General features: G+C 36.9%; 1 protein-coding gene across 1 annotated transcript in view; it reads left to right on the plus strand.

The window, feature by feature from the left end:
* The window catches only part of Diaph3 (diaphanous related formin 3), a 475,947-nt gene that overhangs the window by 238,139 nt on the left and 220,888 nt on the right, over positions 1 to 16,920 (plus strand). The gene's annotated exons all lie outside the window — the stretch shown is intronic.

The raw sequence follows: 16,920 nt of genomic DNA on the forward strand, positions 1-16,920 counted from the left end.
ATGTTTTAATGAAATCATTTTTATATAACGTTAAGTCAAAAAAATGAAAAAAATTTAGAGTATGGAACACTTTAAAGCACCACCCTTTTTCTTTGGTCAGTGTAACATTTGATCTCAGGCTAGCCATGTCCGTTTCTGCTGCAGTAATGGACTACTGAATGAAAAAGAGATGAACTTGCATAGTCATTGACTCATGCAGGATTCTTCTGGAATACAGAACCAGATTCATAACTCTTAAAGAATATTTTTAAACATCAAGATTATTTTTGTCTGAATCTCAGGTTATATTAAAAGCCCTGAAATATAATGGCCTTATATTTGATACATTGTTGATGACTCACTTTTTATGCCTATTTGGATCCCATATTTAGCATATTGTATTGTGGCTCTTTTCATTAAATTATTTTCTGTATCTTTTTCCAGTGACACACTTAACCTTCCCAACCTATAAATTGTGTGACTACCATGTAGATTTTAGGGAAGAAAACAGGGGTTTCCTCATTCTTCTTGCCTTGTGATTTTTTTTTTTTAACTTCGGAACTCTGAAGCTTTAATTATTTTTAATTTTTATGAATGAATTTATATAAAAACTTACAAATAAACATCACAAAACAATAAAAAAAAACACACACACACACAGAGAGAGAGAGAGAGAGAGAGACAGAGAGACAGACAGACAGACAGACAGACAGACACACCATAAGTAATTAGAGCCAAACTCTGTACATCTCAGTGACCTTCTATACACTTAAATTAGGAATCCAGAATAGATGATTTGTAGCTTTCCATTAGATTTTACACTTTTACATCTTTCCCATTTGCTGTCAGAAAAACCTTGTCAACAGCACGTGTTCATTGTGGATCACTGATTGAAAATATATCCGCCACCATGGTAGAGAAATCATTACAGGAAAGCATGGGGCAGTGAAAGCTAAGTTCTCACTCTGTTCTCCAGCACTGCACCGGGGTAGTTTGGGATGAGAGGGAGTAGGAAAGGCATGCTTGTTTCTTCCTTTTGTTCTGTTTAAGATTACACCTGGTAGCCTAAGGTGGCTCATACTCACATTGTGTCCTCAGTCAAGAAGCTCGCAGAGCTTCTTGGGTGAGCGGGAGAAGGGGATTGGGAAGGCATGTTTCTTTCTTTCTTTTCTTCAGTGTAGGACCTGGCATCATAGCATGATACTGCCCTTCTTCAGTATGTGTCTTACCATATCAGTTAAACCAGGCTAGAAACTGCCCCTACGGACACGTCCTAAGGTCTGTGTCCCAGATGATTCTAGACCAGCTGTGCTCAGCCTATGCATTGTGACCCTTTAGGGGGTCAAACAGCCCTTTGTCAGCCAGTGGTCACCTAAGAGCAACACAAAACAAAGATATTCACATTATCATTTTTAACAGCAGCAAGATTATAGTTAAGTAGCAAAGAAAATAATTTTATGGTAGGGAGTCACCAACCACAACATGTGGGACTGTATCAAAGGATTACAGTATTAGGATGGTTGAGAATCATTTTTCTAGAGCCTGTCAAGTTGATAATAATTTGTATGTCAATGAGTGTGGGGACTTAGACTCAAGCAGGACCTTGCACTTTCCAAACTTGGGGAAAGCTTTGTGCCAATGAAGTCTGGTGACATGGGAAGTGTATCCTCCTGACAGTATTTCCCTTGGCACTGTGGACAGTGGTGCACCAGTCAGTTGGTTCTCCATGCTCATGGTTGTACTGTGCTATCTCAAAAGTACCTATTTTGATGAAAAGTGAATTGTTACTTTCTTTTGTCTTTCCCTCTTTTCAGTTTGGCTCCCCTCCCCCAGTCACCTTCTTCCCACCCCCACCCTGTGTGCACCTCCCTTTTTTACACCTACCCAGCCAAAGGAAAACCTTCTTAAGGCTCCAGACTCCTTTACACTAAAGAATTATATTGGGCAAAGCATGTGAGGTGTCATAGAATGTTGGACATTTCCTTTTCCTTCTGAATTCAAAGCTTAATTTAACTTTGGTTCTTATTAATGAGAAATGAGTGTAGAGTTTATTAATTTTTTTTACTAATGTCATAGTTTTAGGAAATTGTTTATAATTTTGTTTATAAGATTTCTATAACAATTTTTAAAAACATCTTGAAGTTGTCTGGACTTCAGATATATAACCTTTAACTTGTCTTAATAACATACTTGCCTTTTAATGTAACTTAAAGTACTGTTATGTTTTTGAATGACCATTTCTGGTGAGAGCTAAGTGATCAGTCAGTGTTCTATAGTGTTAGCTCTGTCTTCTGACTCCCTTGTGTGGAGCCAGGTGTTACGTTTTCATTTGCTTTCCCCATGGATGACCGCCCTGAGTAGTGGTTCTTCTCTTGGGTTCTGTAAATAGATACTGCCCTTTCTGATTCTCATACTGCTCTTCTTCTGCCCTCACCCCTCTCTCACTTCCTTCTTTGGCAGGATGTCTCTAGCCCTAACTGACTTACCATTTGCTCTGGAGACCTATATACCCTCCAGCTTATGCTCAGTTTCCTGCTAACATATTCATTTTGACAAAAATTAGTTTAAAGTCTAGTTGTGTTACTTGCTAGTGAGATTAATATGTGTGTAAATTTATTATTGGCATTCATACTAATTACAAACTCCTGATAAAATGCATTCTGCTTAAATACATACACATATACAAACAGATGATAAACAAGTTCTCTGAAGGTATTTGCATTATGCTTGTTATACTATGAGTGCAACATAAGCATAGTCAAGTGTAAGTACCAATGTCTTTAACAGACAATTAGGTGTGGACGAAAAAATATATACAAGTATTTTTTATATCACATTTGAACATTCTAGAATATCATACACAAATTGACCATTAGCAATAATGTATGTAATCTCCTCTCAAGTTTTATGGTTGAGATCAATGTCTATTGATATTTCCTCTATTTTGCTGAGTCCGATCACATATTACATCCCTGAAGATTTGTCAGTATTTAATGTGTAAGTATTCTGCAAGTTTCTGATAATACAAATTTTCATCTCTGTATCTAATTCTCCCTCAAAATTGGGAGAATTTTTAATGCCAATACTACCTGTCTTTCCAATCAAAAATTTAACTGAATTTAGATTAGGCATTAATAAATTACAGTGCTAAGGATTTAGCTGCTCAGCTGATTTTTCTAGTAATTCACATCTTATGTACCTTTTCTGAACACATTTTTTATTTGCTGCTCTGAATGGACATGAATAAAACAACTTCTGTGATGTCTACATGTGGCTACTCATGTGACATATGTCAGAAGGTGATACAGAAGCGTTTTAAAGAGTGGTTGTTTGGGTGATGTTTGATCTGGAACTCAGAACTTTATAAGGATGCACAGGGTCATTGAACTATAGACTCCGTTCTTAACTTGCTAAGCATTAGTTAAAATTGTTGCAGTTTTATTTATAATTGATATATAGTAATTGTATATATTTGTTAAGTACTATGTATAGTGATGAATTCTGGGAAGTGAGCCTATCTATCACCTGTGTTGCGTAGCATTTTTATGTGGAGGTAATGTCTGGAATTTGTAGATATTTTTAAAATGTGGAGTTAAAATTTGGTGTTATGCCTTTACTGTTATTTTTATATTCTGGAAAGTATTGATACTGTTATTAGTTTGTTTTCTAGCAGATTTTAGTAGGTGAAAAATACATCAAATAATCTCAACAAGCTTTCATTGAATGGTGAAAACCATTTCATTTCTGGTCCCATTTCAGAAGTTTCTGAGATGTGGCTGATATTTTGTCTGTTTGAAATCGTCTTTAATGAATAAAACCACTTTTCATGCTGTTCTTGATAGTTTCAGAGAACACTGAGTATTGATTGATTCACTTAATTTCAGACATTTCTATGGACAGTTTCAAGCATTTTACCTTAGGACACTGGGTTCTTCTGTGGATGCAGTAGTATTCTCTCTTACCATCTTCTTTTTTATTCATATTTTAAGAGATGAAAATAGTGACTCTAGAAAGTTGCTAATGTGATCATTTGCCTATAGTTTTTTAGATTCCTTCCTTCTCTCATCAACTGGAACTACAGCCTGTTATTAAAGGTTGATTTCATGGAGTGTAACCTGACTTAGTTGTGTGAGTGTGTTTCTTATATTTGCAGGGTTTCTTTGATCAATAAGCCATTAGGTAAAATCACTGTGTTCACAGTGGCATGGCTTTAACTGTGTGAAAATGATTTATGTAAATATTCAACAGGATCAGAAGATTATCTGAAGTTTGGAAAGAGACCTAAAAATTTGCATTTGAAGCTTGGTATACTAGACTTCCTTTGATTAAAAACCCTGGGTTTTTCAGTATTTGTCTCCATATTATTTAATTCTGTTAATCTGCCTGGTCTTCAAAGAAATCAAGCATTTACAAGAGACTGAATCCCACAAATGTCCTCTTTGTACATTGTATTTTGATCTGCTACCATTTGGTGTCACTGTAGGGCAGGGCTTTCCAACCTAGTGAGGTAGAGGACTCTTGGTTATTATTGTTGTTGTAAAATGTTATATTAAGTTCCTGTATACCTCCCTGCATTAAAGTGTTATTTTAAAACAAACTATAATGTTGTTGTTGAAAAATAAGTACCATAAGAACATTGAAGACAATGTGAATGTTGCTTGACCGCCCCCACCTCATTTTACACTGTTTGTCATCTTAACAGTTGGGTTCCTATTTCTTTGTATTTATTAATGCACAGATGCATGAACACATTAAAAGGCGTTTTTTCCTGAACCTTATTTCACTACATAATGAAGATTATTTTCATGGCACACTGTTTTTAAACTCTTGTTTCGAATTTCATAGTACGTATTATGACTTCCTTTTAGTTTGCCCCTTTGCATCACCTAGTATTCCACTGAAATATGAGCCCATACTCATCTTCGTGCATAAATTGACAGACAGCGTCAATACAGATCACTATAACATCACTGTAGCTTTGTGGTCCAGCTTGAAGTACTCCTCACTAGCTGCATGGCCTTCAGAGCTAGGTGTTCATATACATTGGTTCCCATCCTGTTTCTAGCTCCATTTTCATATGTAATGGGACAGAACTTCCCATTGCTTTTCTAGGAACTTACCACCAACTGAGTAGCTTCAAAAGTCACAAATTTATTATCTTGAAACCTTGGATGGTAATCAGAAATCCAGAGAGAGCTAGTTGAGCTGTTCTTCCATTGTGGGGCCTAGGGCTTTCCACCTGTAAATGAAGCCCACATTCCTTGGCCTATGGCCTAGTATGATTCTTAGCTTTTGTCATCGTAACTGCTCAGACACTGTTGCTTGGTGGCAAAGATTTTATAATACTAATCTGCTGGATAAATCAAGGTAACATTCCTCTGTGGGGATCTTTATCAGTTTGAATGGCCTTTGATACCATATCAGGTGGTATATTCAACTGTTTTGGCAATGAAAATAAGGATATGTTTGAAGGACAGTTATTCTGCATACTACATGAAGTAGAATAAGTCTCCCTTCATTACTTTGTTTTGAGTATTAAATAGTGTGCTGTAGTAGCTATATATACATTATTGTATAATCAAAAACTATAATGGCTAACTTTTATTATTAATATTAGTTTTATTGGTTTTTTTTAGGTAGCAGTACAATAATGTGTTCAAAAGTTATTTTTGGTTCTGTTAAGGCTTTCTTGCTGTTGGTTTTTATTTAAAACAGGCTCTAGGTAGTTCAAGTTGCCATTGAGGCCTTAAGCTTCCAGCCTCAGTCTCCAGGCGCCTCAGACTGCAGATATGCAGCAATGTAGCTTGCTGGTAGTTTAGACAATCTGTTGCTCTATGAGTTGAGCTTCTTGAGGCATGCAAATGTATCCTTATATGATCTATGTAAGGTAGAATTATATTTCTTGCACTGTGAACCGTGTTTAATATTAGCTTTATTTTCTTTGGGGGGCTGTTCATGAGTGTGTGTCCATGACTGTTCATGAGATTGAAGTTATTATTATTTATTGATCACTTATTTTTAGAGTGATATTATTATTACTTATTTTGAGATATTATTTGGTTATCCCCTTTTATTTCCTTTCTCTGTTTTCTTGGAGCTTTGTTTAAAAGATACTATTTATAGAAATACTCAATTTTCTCCTTGCACGCACCTGTCTTCTCCTTTAGTAATAATGCCATCTTCATCTTTTAGTTATATGTTTTCAGTTTGAAGCAAATTGTGCTAGTGTGGTGCCACACAGCACTCAGGAAGCATTGAGATTGTGGATTGGGACAGCTTTGAGGTTAGCCTGGGCTATATAGGAAATATAAGTAGATAAAGCAAGGTGAATGGAAGTAAAGAATGGGAATGCACAGTGTTATAGAGACACAGTGGGTGTTTTGTCTACAATAACAACGTAGTTCCTTGGTAGTTCTTCAGTTAATATGGAGAATTGTATTGTAAACAGATGTAGCAAAGAAAAGTGGATGGCCTTGGGGATCCTTCACAGGTTCTCTATGTTCCCTTAGTTACTCCCCATGGCTCTCACAATGGTGTCTACAATTTTTAGGTTGACATTAGGTCTTTAAAAATGCTTCTTTGAAATATAACTAAATAGATCCCAAATGGCACATTTTAGAAAGATAGACTTTTAGTAAGTTGAGTTTGCAATCACAATCACATTCAGAATGACATACATGCAAGTCATCCTGGAATGTCTCCTGGGGCCTCGCTATAGTCCAGCCATCCTGTGGTATTCTGTCCTTTCATGAGTCAGCTTGAGCTATTTTTTCCCAGCTCAAAAGCTTCACGTTATTCTCTGTGGCTTCTCCACCAGTCTGCCTGTCTCTGAAGGCAACATAGCCTGCATTGTTTAGTACGCTGTATTTCCTTTCTTTACCCCTTGAGACATTCTCTCTGGAAAATGTCTCAACACTTCTATTCTTTTGTATAAAATTCAGCATCTTTCCTCTCTGTTTCCATAGTGCCCCGTGCACATTTCTAAATGTATCTTATTACACTGGGTTCTAAGTGTTAGTTTACAACTGAGAGTCTTCATTTATGCTCTGAATATTTTGTTAGGCTACTGTGATATCGTCTTCTATGGTTCATCTTCTAGAACATACTGAACATGATATTGATTTCCATGAATCCAAGAAGAAACTGTGGGCGGCTTAAACAGAAAAGATGGAAGAAACATAGCACAAAAAATAAAATACATACAATCATTTAAAACAACTTTACTATTATGATTGTGTATGGGGCCATGAAAATTCCAAGGTACACTGGCCAGAAGATAACTTTCAGAGTTGATTCTCCTTTTATTTTTATGTGATTTCCATGATTGAGCTTAGGTCACTAGATTTGAACTCCAGGTTTCCTTACCTCCTGAGCCATCTTCTTTACCTCAAACAAGTGTTCTTTACACTCAGTTTTAAAAAAAGGTATTGTTAAAATACTCACTTTAATTTTGTTAAAAATAAGCCATTGGATGAGGATGCATATTCCATTGCTTCCTGTTATCCTGCAGTACTCAATGGACACTTAGATGACCTTTAATTTGGAAGGCTGTGGGTATTCTGTTTTAAAATATGCATCATAAAAGATTTCTTTTGGTATTTAGCAGAATTGATATTTTATTTTATTTGTTGCACAAATCATGATTTATTGAAACACCTTTAGAAGACTGACAGAGAAAATGGGCTCCTAAGAGACTACCTATGTGGGAGCCTCACTTCTCAGGCTGAATGCCACCAGATGCTTCCTGTGTCCCTTAAATTTTGCTTCTGTAAATGCTGCACAAATGTTTATTTCAAAATAAGGCATGATTCACACAGTTATATTTTAAAACCTAACAGGCATGGTCATGTTCTGATATACTATTGTTGTTTTTTTGTTTTTATGTATATGAGTGTTTTGCCTGGATATGTTTCTTCTAGCTTGTACATGCCTTTTACTCAGAAATACCAGAAGGTGTCTGCTGCCCTGAAAACAGAATTACAGGCAGGTGTGAGCCAACATGTGGATGCTGGGAATGAAACCTGGATTCTTTTGAAGGATCCAGTACTGTAGATCCAGCCAGTGCTGTAAACTGCTGATCTATCTCTCTAGCCTGATATAATTTCTTTAAGAACGCACTTGAGTTTTCCCAATCATTGCTTCCTGTTGTCGTTAGTAATCCATAGTCTATCAACTGTATAAGGTGTGAATGCATTTGGTGGAATCTAGTATTTTCCCCAGGTTTCTGCCTGCTCGCTCCCCAACTGCTGCCACTTGTCAGCACCTGCCAGGTGTGCAAGCTCACTTCCATTGGCAATCTCAGCCTCAGATCTTTCACTGTGCATGGAGAACATGTATTTGGAATGTTAAACAATTCTTTCCTATCTGTATTCATATCTGTATAAGTTGTAGATTATGCTTCATCTAAGATCATAAATTCTTCACCTTCGTCCATTACTCTGAATACTTGAGTTTGCAACCTTCTTGATATGCTGGTTTTAGGATCCAAGACCCTGGAAGCTCAGCAGGAAAGATGTTTCCTCCTGCTTAGGGCCTATGAACTTACCTTATTTTGAGTTACCATTGATTTTCTTCTTTGAACTAAAATCTATCAGCTGTTTAATGATTGTAATTTTTCTTGTGATTGATTTTTTGCCTTCTATCACATTTTACTGCCTGGGTTACAGTGATATTTGAACTTTTAATTAAAGTGAAATTCTGTTGGTTTGATTAGTTAGACTTTGTTGTCAGTTGAAGGATCATTTTTAATACCTCCTCATCTTTTTTCTTTACTGACCATCTCAATGATTCTTATGAATCACTTGTATTTCTTAATTTTTCTAATACTTGATGTTTTGGAGTTCCATGCTGACCTAACTCATAAAAGGCCATATATTTTTACTTGTTTATTTAATTCTAAATATAGTACTAAAAACAGTACATGGTGTTTGATTTAATTAAAGCTATTCACAGAAATACATAGGCTATATAGTTGAGCTGATTTGGCAGCTGATAGATTTGATGTATTTATTTAAGAGTTCACTGATATAAACTTGATCTCTCATTAGGCAATTCTGAAGAAATGGCTACAGATAAATATTTTGCCTTTAGTACAGTTCTCAGCTGTGGATGTTCGAAGTGCTTGGATTTCATTGGTGGGATTAGGCGTTCAGGTCACATTGATCGGTGTGCTGTTATCTGGTATTATTTACATGAATATTTTGTCTTCTGGATTCAGTAGTAGTTAATTTCTTATTAATTTATTTGATAAGTGTTATTTGAGTAGCTAATATGTTCTAGACTTAGCCTTCTTAACATTCTGCACTAAACATGTGTCTTAATTAATATCTTTTTGTTTGTTTTTTTAGGTAGGGCCAATAACGTAAATGAGTGTGAAGTGATGTCATATTAGTAATAAATGCTTCCCATGAACTGCTCGTGTGAAAGTCATTATGTTTCACTAGAGTGCTTAGGAAGCCGTGATAAAGGGACATACCGCTGTTGAGAAATGCTCAGGTTTTAAATAATTCTAACACTACTACAGAGGCTAGGATTTCTTTATATCCAGTTTGAGAAATAACAGAAAACAAGTCTAATTCAGTGACAGAAGTATGCAGGTAGGGTGAAAGTCATTGGTTCTGTAGATGAAGAGAAGTGTTGCACAAGGAACATTTTCTTGAAAATATTCATTCTCCAGACCATCAGCCGATCTGTGCGTTTGGGATGAAGTGGGGGGTCAGGCTGGCAAGTGCAGTTGTGCGGCTGCTGTATACAGGTGGTACTTAGATAGCTTTGTGGCCAGATGGGAGCACCAAGGGAACAAAGGAAATGTATGTCATGCAGTGAAGCGCTAGAGAAAATCTACAGACCTTCCTGTTTCCCCTGCCTTTCCCCAGAGGACAGGCTCATCAGAGGCAAAGTTTGTTTGTGTTTGCCTTTGGTTACCACCTCTCTGAGGAAAATTAAAGTCTTCATTCTAGGGAATTGTACAAGATGATTTTATAATGTGACACTATTGCTGCTTGTTTCAAAAACGAAGCAGGACTTGGGGTGAGAGGGTTGTATGGCATTTGTGACTTTGAGAAAGAACTACTAGCCATGAGGTTATATGTGCCTATGTAGAAATAAGAAAATAACACTTGCCTCAGATCCTGCTCTCCTGTAAGAAAACGCAGACATATTTAACTTGTTATCTTAGTAAATGCACATTTCCTATATTATAAGCTCAGGTAATGATACCAGTCTGTACAGGCATGTTCTTCCCTGATAAATCTCACTTAATCAAAGGATTAAATTCATTTAGTTCAAATCTACATCAAAATAATAATATCAAATCTTGCTGTTAAGTGGGAAAATCACTTACATATTTCCAATTGTGTTCTCTGTCGAGTGGGAAGAAAAGTGTCATTGAGCTCTGAATGGAATCTCTTGTGAGCTTTTGTTGCCCATGTTCCCTTGAAATTAGCAGATTGTCAGCTGTATTAAATAACTCTGCAATTCTTTAATTTATTAGGACTAATAAAAACACAGCATGACCCAAATAATATGCAATTCCATTGAGTTGCTAACAGTAGTGAGTTTCTCTGAAAGTTTGAAATTTTAACTGTGGCATATTAATTTCCTTGCTATTTGACAGTAAAATGTACAAAATGTTGCTTGCTCCAGGAGATTTTAAATTCCTGAAGTATTCTGTCTACAAGTCTCCATGTAACCTGTTTCCACCTCGGTGTTTCCTTCATGTCTCACGCTCCTTTGCTAACACTACTTTTAACTACTTTTTTAACACACCACAGGGCCTCTGTATCATTTCTCTGACTTGTCAGTTGCATTCTTGGGTGATCCTCAGAAAGTTCTAGACTGTACTTGTTCATGTTCCTTGGACCTTGTTTTCCCCAGGCTTGTTGTCCATGCTTCCAGCTCTCTCTGCAGAGCTTGTTTCCTTGCAGCCTCTTGTTTCTTCACAGGTCAGCTTGTGGACGTGTTATCATAGAGCCATTGAGATTACTCACCCAGTTGCCAGAGCATCTCTGCAATACCCATTGTTTTTCCACTCACTGTCTTATGCTCCATTAGTCTGTCATTTCTCTATACTGTAATATGATAACAAGAATCATTGTTTCTGGTACCCACTCGTGGATATTTATCATCTTGAACGATATCTGGTATCTAGTTAGTATCCAATAATTACCTGGCAAGTAAATTTTAAAAAGCACACAAAGTGCTTTATTACTTTTAGTTTTTTAAATGTTGAAAATTAAAGCTGTTGAATCTTGGCTCATTAAGACTTGCCATGCAGCCTAGCATGTTTCTAGCATTGGATGTAGATTTGAATAGCTTGGATTGGATTCTACATCCAATTGTCATTTTCTGTATTTATAAATCGATTGGCTAGACATGTGGTTTTATTTTGATCCCTCCCTCCCTCCCTCCCTCCCCCCCCTCCCTCCCTCCCCCCCTCCCTCCCTCTCCTTCCTTCCTTCCTTCCTTCCTTCCTTCCTTCCTTCCTTCCTTCCTTCACATGAATCTAGAAGCTATCTCAAAGGTCTTTGGGGTTTATTGCAGCACATGTATCTTGGAGACAGCCTAGTTTGTCAGCTGCTGTCAGTATCTTCACATTTTTATTTTGAACATTAATTTTCTATATCAGGATGTCTGACTATCTTACTGTTCTGTAATACTATAGCTTGTTTATACACATGTGCTTGCTGCCATCACTGCTGTAAGACTCTTGTCTGTTAGTGTTATAGACAACCTCAAGGCCTAGGTCCAACTTACAAATTGTTTTCTCTTGACTTGGGCAAAATTTCACTCTGTTCGTCTATTCACTGTCTTTAGTTCTTTCTTCTTGCTTCTCGTGCTTTGGGTCTGACTGCTCCCTGGTTCTTTCCCTTCACAGCCAGCTGAAATGTGTATAAATAAACGTCTTAACCAAGAATCTCCATGCTGATGATTTGTGCTTCCCATTTTCTATATCTCATTGTTCCCACCCCACTGTGTTATTTCCAGGTTTAGACCTCTTGCAGTGTGGCCAAGCCGTAGATGTATAGATGTATAGACTAGAGGACACTGTAATGCAATGGGAAACAGTTCCAAGATAGGCCTGGTCTTACCTTGATTTTTTTTTTTTTTTTTTTTTTTTTTTTTTTTTTTTTTTTTTTTTTTTTTTTTGCTCATGGCCTGTTTTGTCTTTTTATTTCCAAACCCAAGATAGCAACCTCTTTTTCCCCCAGGACTCTAAGGGCCCAAATGGGAGTAGATGTCCCTGTTCAGGGTGTAGCAGGGTGTAGACTACCTAATCTGAGTCCCCGTTCTTGTGTGCCTATTACCATTCCCCATTCATTTTCTGTCCTAAGTTAACAAGCAGACTTGCTCTCTAAGGCTATGCACTTCGCCACTTCTCTGGGAAACCATACTCAGTTGTGTACTTCTGTTTAATTTACCTCAGGGATCCTGGAACACAGCATGATGCTGCTTTGACTCTATATTTATTGGATTAATAATGACACTTGTCTGAGATTTTTGCCTCATGGTCTTTGCTTTGCTTATATTTTTATTTTGTATTCAACTGTATGTTTCGTTAGCTATCCTGATCTTGCACAGCAGACCTTGCTCTTTTGAACGGATGAGTGTGTTTGGGTCAAGTTTCTTTTCCTGCAGCTCTGCTAGGTTCCATGCTCCCTGGTTCTTTCCCAGTTTTTCTAAGACCACAGGAAGATTCTCACACAGATAATTTAGCTTCTACTTTCTTTTCATGATACCATTTTTTTCTTCCCTTTCCAAGGTGTGAGTTTTATGTCCAAATCCAGATATTATTGTTATTAGGAATATGGAATAGTCATTGATCTTTTTCTTCCTTTAGAGATTGCTAACATTAGCTTATATACCACCAGCTTCACCATGACCAAATTCCTTGTCTCAATATATTTCCCAAAATTCTTACCAGGCAAAGAATGTCTAAAAAGTCCTCCAAATACTTGTGTTTTACAACATTGTTTTTGTATGTAAGTATTGTGCTAACATTTTATTTACATGTAAACATTATATAGGCAAGACTTAGTATATAAATTTTAATTTATTGAAAAGCTTCCGTTGTTAGTGATTTTCACATTAAATTGATTGGATGTTCTTCTTTTTATTTTTTTTTTATTGCTCCTTAATATGATTTTGTTTCTCTCTATGGGCTTCATGCTATAGGAAAGTGCAGTGTTTCTTTCCTATGATCAGAGTTCCTGTAGACATCATCCCTGTGGACCCAAAATAAAGCACCCATGCCACCGAATTCGATAGAGAAGGGTATTAGACCTCTAGCAGCAGTCTCTTAGGACTTTCATTGGCACATTGTTTATGTTTTGCCTAAAGTTACTGCATAGAATTTTACTTAAAATTCTACATTTTGAATGCTAATTAAGAGAAAAGAAGTTTAGGAGTGTGTGTGTGTGTGTGTGTGTGTGTGTGTGTGTGTGTGTGTTAATGCATGTGTGTATCTATGTGGTGAGCAGCAGAGAGCATCTTGGTGCTGGTGTTATTTTTAGGATCTTCTATCTACCTTTTACTTTTTTTTTTTTTTTAATTTTTGAGACAGGGTCTTTCACTGCCCTATAGCTTCCTCAATAGGCTGAACTTGCCACCTTGCCATCCCTAGGGATCCACCTGTTTCCACTTTCCTCAACTTATTAGTAGATATCACTGCAACTGGCTTTTGGGAGCCAGGGCAAGGATCTGGCATCAGACTATAATTGTTTGGTTTGCAAGTCAAACACTTAACTGAGTTATTTTTCTCAACTCTGTTTGAGCTTTTCACAATCTTTCCCCTTATTTCTAAACCAAATAATAATCTATTCTCATACGTTCTGTAATTTGGGACCTGCTTTGTTTTCCTTAGCTATGAGGTACTATGTCTGCCATGGTCTTAGCTTAGTACTTACTTGGTTTCTTAGTACTTCTCTTGGAATCACACATTATTTTATTTCTTGTTACAGTAATAGATATACTTAGACAATGCTTTTTGCCCACTCTGTTGTCCTTAAAATCCAGGTTTCTGCATATGTTTCTCAGTAACCTCATCTATTCTATCCATTGCCTGATTGCCATGTTTGGCCAGTATTCTCATTGTTCTCTCTCACTGTATGGTTTTCAGACCCAAGTCTCATGTCTGTCATCTTCACAAAGATTGGCATTACCTCCTTATGCATGGCTAGAGAAGTTACTTTATCAAACGTGCACCAAGGACTTAATTAGAATGCTCCCAGAATCCTTCCACCTATTTATTAACCCAAAGAGTAACTTGAACTAAACACCAAATAGGTTTCTGAAAAGCCCTTGCTTTCTTTGTAGAAGTCCCCAAATGAATTTTTACTGTCATATTGGAGAAGCAGAATGAAAACTACAAACAATCAAAGATAAGAAACACAGCAAGGTGTCATTGTTAGCAAGCCTATGTTTTCAATAAATCTGCAGCCCCTTTGACATTAATGTGGTAGCATCAGAGAAAGAACAAGATTGTATAAAATGGTACACATAAAATTTCAGTGAATTAGCCATGTAGGAGTTATTTTGAGTAACTAGTGTTTAAGCATACGAACTAGTTAGCAAACATCATAGGAAAACACCTTTCTCATTACTCACACAGTCTTCTGAAGCCTTGGAGCTACTGCCTTGTCACTATAGGTGGTCCCAACTCCCCTGCCTCAGCCTCTTCCAAAATGAGAAAGTACAAACAAACAGTAGTTTTTGAGTATTTCTTAGTGGTATTAGCTTTTGGACGTAGAGGAGGTTGGATGATCAGCTACCTTATTCAACCCCATGAGCTGTGTTGTTGAAGCTCTTGTTTTTATCATGGCTCCAGCTTATGACTTTTTTATTCTGTGGTTAACTCTTACTTCATCCTCTGACTGATAAATCTTTAATATGTAATTAATTAAATATTTGCAAGTTTAGATGCTTTTACCAGACTCTTCAATGGAAGTATATTTATAGTATTTTAATGAGTTTTCAAATCCTTCCAGTTCAGTGAAATTTGCAAAACCATGAAAGGACTTCATTTTTCTAGGTGTTCATCAATGGGATGGCAACAGCAAGCTAGTGTTAAAGTAGAATAGAATTTACTTTTTATTACTTCCTTTATTAAAAACGTGTTATTTATTTATTTATTTATTTATGTATTTATTTATTATGATGTATATGTGTTGTATGCTATGGTCATATTGTGTAGTCCTGCTGACCCTGAACTTGCTGTCCTCTATCTTTATATTCTAGAATCCTCCAATCACAGTCTATTGTAAAACCCAGCTAGACTTGGCCCCTCCCCAAAAAATTGATTTTGAACAATATTGTTAAGAAAAGATGTAACCTTAGTGTCGTAGTGTGAATAAGAGTGTCTCTCATAGCCTCATATATCTGAATGCTTAGTCATCAGACAGTAGAATTTTTAAAAGAAGGGTTAAGACTTGCGACCTTTTTGGAGTAGGTTTGACTTGTTGAAGAAAATGTGTCACTAGGAGTGGGATTTGAGGCTCCAGAAGCCCACAGTAGGGCAAATTTTGTTATTTTCTCCTGGCCCGTGGATCAGGAAGTAGCTTTCAGCTACTGCTCCAGTACCATGCATGCTGCCATGCTCTCTACCATGATGATAATGGACTAATCCTCTAAAAACTGTAGGGTAACTTCCCCAAATAGATATTTTGTTTTATAATAATTGTGTTGGTCATGGTATCACTTAACAGCAGTAGAACAGTGACTAAGATAGGAGTTGTTAACAGGAATGGAATACTGCTGGGACAAACCTTGACCATGCTGTTTTTTGGATGAATATGGATTTTGGGACTTGGACTAGAAAAGAAATTGAGTACTTCAAGTGCAGGTTAATGGGGCATCCTAGTAGGGGCATGGAAAATAGAGCAAAGTCTTCCGATTTCTGTGCATCTTCCATGCAAGATCCCATATAGCTAGGCTTCCAACTTGTGAAAATTATTAAAGAAACCTTAGGCAGTGTAGATAACTATTAAATGTTATTAAAACGAATACAAATATAACTAAAGGAAAGTCTCATGTTCCAGCCGAGCAAGAAGCAGAACTTGGCAGGTTTGGCTACATGTCCATACCTTTAGCGTGAAGAATATAATAAAGGGTTTGTGGAATATCTTTTTGTGTCTTAGAAAAGCCTTTGAGGTCAGTTGTGTGTGTTGGATATGTCCTTTAATGGAAGCCCAGAGAGGGCTTTGTATGAAGCTGTGAATGTGACTGAAAATTGAATTGTGTTGGACACTCCAAAATGTTGGAGAAGCCAGAGCCATGGGATACTTGTCAAACAAAGCTGAATAGTGAGTGTTGAACCAACTCAAAGTAGTGATCTTGCAGTCAACAAAGTCAAAAAGGTGGAAATCTGAAAAACTGCCATCAGCTATGCAGTTGCTGATTAGGAGTTTGCCCTGCTGATTTTTGGTTTGCTTCGGTTCAGTATTTTCTCAATGTGCTCCCTTTTCTCCCTTTTGGAACAACGGTGTATATCATATGTCATTGTATGTTAGCCACATGTGGAATTTTTTTATTTTGATTTTTAAAACTAAGAGATTGTCTTGAGTCTCAGAAGAAACTTTGATCTTTGGGATTTTAAACAGTGTTGAAACTGTTGACAGCAGTTGATCTGAATTGTATTTCTACATTATTATATGGCTACAAGTCTATGGGGGCCAGGGAGTGGAATATAGTTTTGAATAAGAATGGCCCCTATAGGCTCATCAATTTGAATGCTTAGTCTTCAGGTAATGGCACTACTTGAAAAATAGTAGGAGTATGGTCTTATTGGTGTTGTTTTATGCCTTGTTGGAAGATATGTGTCACCAGGTGTAAAGTATGAGTTTTCAGAACCTCATGTTAGGTCCAGTTTGCTTTCTCTGTCTCTTGTCAGTGCCCCTATAGCCCCTCCCCCCTGCTGTCTGTCTCTATCTGCAGATCAGGATGTAA

This window comes from Arvicanthis niloticus, chromosome 3, assembly GCF_011762505.2.
Source record: "Arvicanthis niloticus isolate mArvNil1 chromosome 3, mArvNil1.pat.X, whole genome shotgun sequence".
Classification (NCBI taxonomy): Eukaryota; Metazoa; Chordata; class Mammalia; order Rodentia; family Muridae; genus Arvicanthis; species Arvicanthis niloticus.